At 35.1% G+C, this 11,045-nt stretch overlaps 1 protein-coding gene across 2 annotated transcripts in view; it reads right to left on the reverse strand.

Moving 5' to 3' along the window:
- GTF2F2 (general transcription factor IIF subunit 2) overlaps positions 1–11,045 on the reverse strand; it is a 181,408-nt gene that overhangs the window by 34,464 nt on the left and 135,899 nt on the right. The gene's annotated exons all lie outside the window — the stretch shown is intronic.

An 11,045-nucleotide genomic window follows, 5' to 3' on the forward strand; every position in this document is an offset into this window, starting at 1 on the left:
TCTAGGGTTTCAGGATTGTTGATTCTCTGTTTGGCTTAGTTTTTCGGATCTTTGTTGTGGAGGGACGGCGTGGTGCTTCTGCCTAGACCGCCATCTTGCCGGAGACCTCCTAGAGTAATTTTTGACCATGTGGTCTCCTACACTCATGGGTGGTTTTTTTTTTTTTATTTTATGAGCCAATCTGTTGTTTTGCTAAAAGGTATCTCATTATAATTCTACAACTTATTTCTAATTCTACTTCATAGTCAAATCCTAACTATACAAACCAAAAACCTAATTAGTTTTAAGATTCTGAAAAAAATTCTGGATATAAAAATGAATTAAATTACTTGGTCTAAACTAATTAAATTTTTAATTCAAAACTTCTATTCACCTGTTAAGAAAAAAACAACCAAACCCAGTGCCGTCAACTACGACTCACAGTGACCCTACAGGACAGTGCAGAACTGCCCCATAGGGTTTCCAAGGTAAGCCTGGTAGATTTGAACTAGCAGACTTAGCACTTGACCACCACACCACCAGGGTTTCCTCTGTCAAGAGATAAAGGTAAATAGAGAATAGATAGGCACTCAGAATCTAGAAGCCATATGTGGATAGTGGCTACCTTACCAGACAGCACAGATATAAAACATTTACATTATCATAAAAGTCCTATTGGACAACACTGGTCTAGAACTATTTCAAGACTATCTAAATTAAAATATAACACAAAACTGTGTTTCTGGGGGAAAAAAAAACATAAAACAGATGACACTATGTACAGTATATTATAGAAAATAGTACTTAACTAGTAGATATATTTATATATTCAAGTAGAAATCTTGGGAGGTTTTGTTTTTGATTATTTACTTCCTATGAAAAATACCAGACGAACTCATTTGGTATATTAGCACACTAAATCTAAAAACTGCTTTAGAAGGAAAAAAGTACAGCTTTCCAAGGTGACTGTTTCTTAAGAGACAAAAGGTGTTACTGCAATTAAGATTTCTCATCAATAAGATAACAGACTACAAGAATATGTTTTAAAGAGCTACAGAAAAAAAAGCCAACCAAATCTAACTAAACTATAATTGAAGAATAACAGTGAAATAAAAGTATTTTTGAACAAAAATTAAATTTACCATTCATAGATCCTCACTAAAAGAAATACTCAAGGATATATTTCAGTAAGAAGAAAACTGAACCCAAAAGGAACTAGTGTTCAATAGGCTGGTGAAATTAGTGGGTTGTAATAGTCACAGCAAAGAAATGGAGAACCATTAGAAAACTGCCTATTTAATAAAAGCAAAAAAGATTAATTTTAGAGGGTGGTTATTTAAAAAGGTGGAACCAACATGAAAGATGGAAGAAAGATCAGAATTTAAGCATTCTAAATTTCTGTCCCTTCATATATAATATCCTTGACATTTGCCTATAATTCTGGTTTTCAGTTATTAGAGTTCAGTGCATCAAATCTATTCTTGAGATGGTCCCTAAATTCAGGTGGGATGTATACAAGGTCATACTTTGGCCCTTGTAGACTTGTTCTGATTTTCTTAAGCTTCAGCCTGAACTTGCACAGAGGCAACTGATGGCCTTTTCTGCAGTCAGCCCCTGGCTCTGTCTTGACTAATGATATTGAGCATCTCCATCATCTCTTTCCAAATATGGAGTCAATCTGATTTCTGTGTAGTCCATTCGGTGATTTACATGTGTATAGTGATCGATTATGTTGTTGAAAACATGAAGAAAACAAAAATCCTCACAATTGGACAGATAAACAGTATCATGAAAATGAAAAAGAAATTGAAGTTGTCAAGGATTACATTCTACCTGGATCAACAATCACATCCACCAAAGCGGCAGTCAAGAAATCAAATGACCCACTGCACTGGGCAAATCTGCTGCCAAGGTCTCTTTAAAAATTTAAAAAGCAAAGATGCCACTTTGATAACTAAGGTGCGTCTGATCCAAATCATAGTCTTCTCAATCGCCTCATATGCATGCGAAAGCTGGACAATGAAAAAGGAAGACAGAAGAAGAGTTGATGCATTCAAATTGTGGGGTTGGGGAAGAATACTGAATGAATATACTATGGACCGCCAGAAGAATGAACAAATCAGTCTTAGAAGAAATACAGCCAGAATGCTCCTTAGAAACAAGGATGGCAAAATTTTGGTTCGCCCACTTTAGACATGCCATTAGAAAAGACCAATTGTTAGAAAAGGGCAGCATGTTTGGTAGAGGCTCAGCAACATGAGGGAAACTCTCAATGAGACGGACTGACACAACTGCTGCCATAACGGACTCAAACACACCAACCACCACAAAGATGGTGTAGGAGCAGGGAACGTTTCGTTCTGTTACACATGAGGTTGCCCTGAGTTGAAACCAACTTGATGGAAACTAACAACAAAAAAGATTTCTGTGTGTTTTTCAAGATTTTCTGTAAAAAGCATCTATTAGTTTCATAATCAGAAAAAGAAGTGTGCTCTCTTAAAGAAGAAAGAAATATCACCACATCTTTGAAGGTTAGTTTGAAAGCCACAGAAATGTTGGTCATTTAAAAGGAACATAATGTTCAACATTATATATTATTTGAATGGGACTTGAAATTCTTTGGTTCGACAGAGTAAGTGCTAAAAAAAAACTCCGTGTATAATTCCTTCAAAAGCATAACTTGCAGTAAAAAAGGTACCTGTTTCTGTAACACTGTTATTAATTCCTTGGGTGAAGTTAAACCTATACTTACTTCTGCCTATTTTTAAGTATATAAACCAAATTACTGAGAAGACAGTAGACATCTACCAATTGATTTTTTTTAATTGAGGTAAAATTCACCATTTCAACCATTTTAAAATGCACAATTCAGTAGCTTCCAGGACATTCACAATCATGTGCAACCGTCACCATTATCAGTTCCAGAACATTTTCATTACCACAAAAGGAAATGCTACACCCATGAAACAGTCGCTCCCCTTCCCCCTTCTCTTAGTCCCTGGCAACTACTAATCTGTATTCTGCACCTATGTATTTGCCTATTCTGGATACTTCATGTAATGTGGAATGTTATGGAATCATACAATATGTAGCCTTTTGTGTCTGGCTTTTTTCATTTAGCATAATGCTTTCAGGGTTTATCACGCTGTAGCACTCATCAGTACTTCATTGCTTTTTAAGACTGAATAATACTCCACTGTATGGATATATCATATTTCATGCATCCATTAATCAGCTAATGGACATTTGGGTTGTTTCCACCTTTTGGCTTTTGCAAATAATGCTACAATGAACACTGATGTACAAGTATCTGTTTGAGTCCCTGCTTTCAATTCTTTTGGGTATATACCTAGGAGTGGAATTGCTGGGTCGTATGGTAATTCTACGTTTGACATTTTGAAGAACTGTCAAACTGTTTTCCACAGCAGCCACACCATTTTACATTCTCACTGGCAGTGGGCATGGGTTCCAATTTCTCTACATCCTCACTAACCCTTGTTAATTTTTTTTTTTTTTTTAGTATTAGCCATCCTAGTGGTGGCATAGTGGTTGACAGCTACGGCTGCTAACCAAAAGGTTGGCAGTTTGAATCCACCAGCCACTCCTTGGAAATCCTATGGGGTTGTTCTACTCTGTTGTATAGGGTCACTAAGAGTTGGAATAGACTCGCTGGCAATGGGTTTGGTTTTTTTTTTTAAAGTGGGGGTGAAGTGGTATGTCACTGGATTTGATTTGCAATTCTCTAATGATTAATACTATTTAGCATCTTTTCCTGTATTTATTGGCCATTTGCACATCTTTGGAGAAATGTCTATTCAAGTCCTTGGTCCATTTTTTAATTAGGCTGTTTGTCTTTTTGTTGTTTAGTTGTAGGAGTTCTTTATATATTCTGGATATTAGACCCTTATCAGATATATGATTTGCAAATATTTTCTCCCATTCTGTGGGTTATCCTTTCACTTTCTTGATGCACAAGTTTTTAATTTTTATAAGGTCCAGTTTATTTTTTTCTTTTGTTGCTTGTGCTTTTGGTGTCAAATCTAATAATGTCATGAAGGTTTACCCCTGTTTTCTTCTAGGAGTTTTACAGTTCTAGCTCTTTGATCTATTCTAAGTCCTGTATATAGTTAGTGTTAGATATGGGTCCAACTTCATTATTTTGCATGTGGATATCCAGCTGGTCCAACACCATTTGCTGAAGATACTCTTCTTTCCCCGCTGAATGGTTTTGGTATTCCTGTCTAAATCAACTGACCCATAGATATATGGGGTTTATTTCTGGACCTTCAAGTCTATTCCATTGATCTAAATGTCTATCTTTGTGTCAATACCACACTGTTTTGATTACTGTAGCTTTGTAGTAAGTTTTGAAACCAGGAAGTGTGAGTCCCCCAACTTCGTTCTTTTTCAGGACTGTTTTAGCTATTTGGGGTCCCTTGCAATTCCAGATAAATTTTAGGATCAGCTTGTCCATTTCTTCAAAAAAGGCAGTTGGAATTTTAATAGGGATTGTATTAATCTGTAGATAAATTTGGGGAGTACTGCCATTTTAACAATGTTAAGCGTTCCAATTCACGAACATGGGATGCATTTCCATTTATTTAAGTCTTCTTTACAGAACGTTCTTTCAAAAACATTTTGTAGTTTTCAGCATACGAGTCTTGCATCTCCTTGATTAAATTTATTCCGAAGTATTTTACTCTTTTTGGTCCTAACATTAAATAATTTTATTAATTTCATTTTCAGATTGCTCACTCCTGGTGTATAGAAATACACTAACTTTTGCATGTTGATCCAGTATTCTGAAACTTTGCTGAATTTGTTTATTAGCTCTAGTAGGTTTTTTTGGTGGATTCTTTAGCATTTTCTATATATAAGATCATGTCATCTGTGAACACAGACAGTTATACTTCTTCTTTTCCAAGTTGGATGCCTTTTAATTTCTTTTTCTTACCTAAGTTGCTCTGCCTAGAATTGCCAGTACAATACTGAATAGAAGTAGGCAAGGGTAGAAATCCTTGTCTTGTGCCTGATCTTAGGTGGAAGACTTTCAGTCTTTCATCATTAAGTGCGATGTCAGCTGTGGGTTTTTCATAGATGCCTTTTATCAGGTTGAGAAAGTTTTCTTCTGTTTCTAGTTTATTCGGTGTTTTTATTATGAAAAGGCATTGGATTTTTAAAAATGTTTTTCCTACATCAACTGAGATGATCATGTGGTTTTTCACCTTCACTGTATTACACTGATTTTTGCATAGCATACCTGTACAATTATGTGTACAACCCTTTTAATATGTTGGTAGGCTTGGTTCTAGTATGTTTGTTGAGAATTTTTGCATCCGTATTCATAAGGGATATTGGTCTGCAGTTTTCTGGTAATGTTTGGTTTTGGTATCAGGGTAATATGGCCTCATAGACTGAGTTATGAACTGTTCCCTCCTTTATTTTCAGAAAGAATTTGAAATGGGTTGTGAATTTTTGTTTAATATTATTTCTTGTTTAAACATTTGATAGACTTCATTAGTAAAGCATCTGGTCTAGGACTTTTCTTTATTGGAAATTTATTACTGATTCAATCTCTTGTTACAGGTCTATTCAGACTTTCTATTTCTTCTTGAGTCAGTTTTGGTAGTTTGTGTTTCTAGAAATTTGTCTATTTGATCTAGGTTATCTATTGCTGGCATACGACTGTTCATAGTATTCTCTTATAATCCTTTTGATTTCTGTAAAATCCCTACTAATTGCTTTTAAAATTTTAAATCTATAAATAAGGCTTTGTTTTTACCATGATCTCAACATTCAGTGTACTCATTTCTATATGGAAATGTAAATATTTTGATTATTCCAGCTATTTTTTAATCTGTGCTTATCCTCTAAATACATAAAATGATTATTTATTTAACAATTTGTGAAAAAAGTATTCTAAACATATCTTTAGAAAGGTATTGTATATGTAACCATAAATAAAACACACAATGTTACTTTTTTTCATGCACCAAACATACTTTCTATGCACATGGATTATATTAACATGTTCTTGTTAAGACAGCAAAAGCACTAACTAAAGGCCTAGAAGGGAAATGTCCAACCAAAGATGGACTTGGATTTACAATCCTTCAATTGCCTCTTACTAGTCCTAGGATAAAGCAAAGCTCCTTCATATGACTTCAAATCTCTTTGGAATCTAGGCCCTACTTATCTCCCAGCTTTACCCGTTCTTCTGCCACATCTGCCTCAAGTGGCACCTATGCCATGACCAGAATGCATCATCCAGCCAGTGTCTTCTGGGTGCCCATCTCTGCCAGAACTATGTTAGAGATTGGGGATGCAGCAGTAAAGAAAAGACTTACTCTACTGGAGCTTATGTTCTAAAATGGAAGACAGATGTTAAATACCTATATATAGCTAATTAATTGCAGAGCAACTGGGGGTTGGTAGGACAACTGATTGCTGATGTGAAGTAAAGATTAATCCCAAGGTGTACATTTAAGGGTAAACTGGAGGCGAACTGCCCATGCTTGTAAGAGGTTAGGCAAAAAAGATTAGGTGGAAATAACTCCTCCAAGCTGAGAGGATGTCTCAATGCTACCAAGAGATAAACTTTTGGGGAAAAAAAAAAAAAAAAAAGTGGTTGAAGACAGATATAGGAATGTGTACACAATGTTTAGAGAACTAGCATATGCAACTCCTTGAGGAAAAAAAAAAAAATACAACTAAGTGGTAGCCTGTTTTTTAACACACTTCTCTGTTTCTAACCTAAGCTCCACCCCTAATGCAACTGGTACTCAGGGTTCTGGCCTCTCTAAATGGTAATCTATCTGTTATGCTGCCACTAAATTATTTTCCCTGTTTCAATCATCTCACTCAACAGTGTGATCTTATGAGATATTCAAAGAGGAAGGCATGCACTAGCTCCTACCTTTCCTATTAAATGATTATTCCTATTACATCAGAATTTGCAAATTCCTCAGGGTTTCAGTTTGTTTAGGTAAGTGGTTCTTTATAAATGGTGGCTTATTCTTGTCATACTCTTACACTTGAATTTATTTGTAGCTACTGCCTCTTGATTTGGTTCCTGTGGCATACTTTCCATTCTAGAGTAACAGCTCCAAAAGCAAATTCCATCAGCCACAGTGTCATGCCATTTTTAACCTCAAAGTATTTAATCTTTTAATTATCTAAAGAAAAACACTGAATTAATTTTTTGTTTTTCCAAGTAAAGAGCTCCTATAAAAATTTAACCTTCCTATTATGCATTTAAAAACATCAATTCTGGAGTTTCTGTTTTAATTAAAAGAGGACATTTGATGACTCAAAACCCAAAAAGTTAATCTATGGACTGAAAATATAACATTTTTAAATAACTCAATCTTAAAATACTGCACTTTAATTAAACCTTGAATAGTTTAAAATAATTCTGCAAGGTTCTTTACTTAACACTAAATAATTCACTTAACATTATCTTCTAAAGTGTCAGAACAATTTGCAACTCCATTTCACCACTGAACAATGCACTAAATTAAACATCACTGACCTCAACATGCCTTCAAAGTCAAAATAAGGTTTTTCTGGGTTTGTACAAAAAATATAATCTGGTAAATATTTGGTTTGTAAAGCTGAAGAGCAAACTACAGAGGCTATAGGCTGGACTGGGGGCAAGCCAAAAGCCTCACTATCCAGCCCATTTTCCAAAATGGGTCTTAACTTTTACAGAAAATTTAAAAATACCTTGTTATTTTCAAGAAACAGTAATAGAAAAATAATATTCTTTGATCATTTAGAATCAGCCAGGCCTTGTTTTACCTTCATTTTATAAAATATTAAAAAAAAATACTTGTGCTCCTTACTAGCACCACCACAGGTCAATTCAGAATATGCTTCCACATTCTTCTATCTTTTTCTATCTCCCACAGTCGTAGAAGTGCTTGGAAACATATGTTTTTGCTGTGCTCTTCATAAACCATACTTATCTATTTGTCAAAGTACAAGACTCTTAAGAACCAAGTAACAAAAAAGAAAAAAGAACCAGATAACACATTTTAGTTAAACTTGAACTAGTACACATTCTAACGAAATAAAAATCCATTTATCTTTCAAAAATACATGATTTTGAATTTTCCTAACTCAGAATTGTGTTCTTCTTGGAAATTCAAGTTAGTGAAGTTTCAAAGTAGCTCCTAAATTATTTGCCTGGGTGATACTGTCAAAAAAGATAAAATAGCGTATATACTTGGAGAGAAATAAAATACAGTTATCTGTCTTACAGAATAGCTTATATTCAGGAAAATCAGTTTTAAAGTAAATTTATGTAAAGTGAAATCTAGAGAGGTAAGCAGCAAATAAAGCATGTAGGGTATTATGGCCTATCTTAAGGATTTTAGTCTTAAATCCTAAATTTTAGTCTTTCTATCCCAAGGTTAATAGAACAATTTTAAGCAGGTAAGTAATCAAATTTGTGTTTAAAATACTACTCTGTCTGCTATATGCAGAATGGATCGGAGTGAGGCAAAAATGAGTTAGGCAAATAGGGAAGCTACTGCACTGATTCAGAAGAAAGGACTCACTTGAAACAGGATGAAAGTAAAGGAACTGGAGAAAAATTAGATACATTTAGGTAGTTTGAAGGTAGATTTAGCAGAAATCGGTGTCTAACTGAACTGGGGGATAAAAGAGTGAGAGAGTAACTTGCTCAGGTTACTGGCTAAGAAGAGGAGACTGACTAAAAAGCTGTTTCCTGCAGGATTCACCAGATTTTACTAGAAAATCAGTCTTTTCAGGATTATTACTTGAAAGTCACTCACATCTCTTATTTCTTCCCATCAAAGGAAAAGCCCAAGGGCTACATGACCTACATGACCTGCTGGGGACTGTATTAAGAGCTTTTACCTACACTGCCTCAATCTCACCAGTTCCTCCAGTAAGCAATGCCAGAACTGGAACTCAGGTCTTTGTTTTACTCCAAGGTCCAAGCAGTTAATCATCACACTATATAGTCTCATAAAAGGCCATATAACTAAATAAAATTTCTAGTTAAAATATTACTGAACTTATTTTAAAACAAGTATTTTCTCCTTAATATTTATCAACGTGACTATGACTAATCCAATCCTACATACAACACACTCTTATACACATATGCACAAATATACAAAGAAGAGTATTCTACTTTACAATGAGGAAGAAAAGATTCCTATTAAGTATCATTAGGCTATAACCACAGCCCATAATCGCCCTTGTCAAAATTATTTAAAGATCTTCTTTATTATTATATCTTATTAGGAACTATGTTCCATAATGGGAAATTAATTTTTAAATTACTTAGTATCTTTTGAAAATATAAAATTCACATTAAAAAAAAAAAAAAGTATATATAACTGTTGCCGTCGAGTCGATTCCAACTCATAGTTACCCTACAGGACAGAGTAGAACTGCCCCATAGGGTTTCCAAGACTGTAATCTTTACGGAAGCAGACTGCCACATCTTTCTCCCATGAAACTGCTGGTGGGTTCAAACTGCCAACTTTTCGGTTAAGCAGCCGAGCACTTAACCACTGTGCATACATAAACCCATTGCTGTTGAGTCGGTTCAGACTCATAGGGGCCCTACGGGACAGAGCAGAACTGCCCCATAAGGTTTCCAAGGCTGTAATCTTTATGGAAGGAGACTGTGATATCTTTCTCCCATGAAGGTGCTGGTGGGTTTGAACTGCTGACCTTTCGGTTAGCAGCTGAGCTCTTAACCACTGTGGCACCAGGGTTCCTTTGCATATATATAACCTCCCTCAAATAATTTTAAAAGATGAACTTTGGTAACATCTAACAAAATGGAAAAGGCCAAACCCTACTGCTCTAAGTTGTCGAGATTTGAGAAAAGAAATCTAAAATTACAGTCAATAAATTCTCCACTTAGTTTATTGGTAAGTACAATGTTTCTTATGTAATAGCAACTCAATAAATATTTGTTGAGCAAATGAATGACACTTTACTGGACAATTAGATTACAAAGGAAAAGGCAAAATCCCATTTAACAAATGCTACAATAAAGCCTGATTTTATACACGTAGACTATTTTCATGTCTAAGCAGAAATCTGTAAGTAATGTTGTCTTACTAATCTGGTTGACAAGAGATTTAAACTACTACAAAAAAACACCAAACAACAAATGTTTCCACCATAAATTGTCAACGTAGGAGTCATTCTATAACGTAAACTTCATCATTTTAGCATTCATCTATCCTTTGTGCTACAGCTACATTTGACTGCAATTTATGCTATTCTTAAAATGACAAGTCTTGCAGAAGAATGTGTATTTCCTCAAGATTTTGGCTTCGGTTTTGAAAGAATAAAGCAGCAAGGAAGGTAAATAGTGCCTCCCAAAGGGGAGAGGGAGGCTGACATTTGCAGGTGACAGAAGCTGTAAAGTCTCATAGAAGGAGGAGCAGAACAGCAGGGGAGTGCCAGGCAGCTCCTGAGTGAGAGCCTGGCTCAAAGTCGGACAACACAAGGGCAAGTTCCAGAGGACGCCTAGCTCAGGAATGGGCGGACAGAAGGCTGCGAAAAAGGTCACGTGAGGTAATAACTCGGGTAAACCCTGAGCTGGCTTACAAATCAGAAAAGTTCTGATACAACTTAGCTTTAAGATAGTGCATTTATAGGAAGTTTCAATATTTGAGGCCTAGGACAAAGAGAACCTCTCAGGGGTTGGTAATAGTAAGTACATATTAATCTGTTAGAATGTGGATTTGAATGCCAATGCAGAAATTTTAGGGCTTGCAATAGATAAGTAATGGAATTATATCCTTATCTGGCAGGGTTATTACAAAGATTACAGATTGTAAATATTAAATTATTGACAAGTGTCACTTACAAATATTTATTATTTGTAAGCTTCATGAAAGCAGTGTCCTTGCTTGTAACCCTAGGGCTTAGAATAGGCATGCAATATAAATGTGCTGAATAAATAAATGAAAAAAAAAAAAAAAAAAAAGAAAGAAAGAAGAAAAGGTTTAGACTACATTTCATCAGAAGTGGTAATCTTAGTGCCAAATCTTAAGACTTACAGTAATACA

Source organism: Trichechus manatus, unplaced genomic scaffold, assembly GCF_000243295.1.
Source record: "Trichechus manatus latirostris isolate Lorelei unplaced genomic scaffold, TriManLat1.0 scaffold00044, whole genome shotgun sequence".
Lineage (NCBI taxonomy): Eukaryota > Metazoa > Chordata > Mammalia > Sirenia > Trichechidae > Trichechus > Trichechus manatus.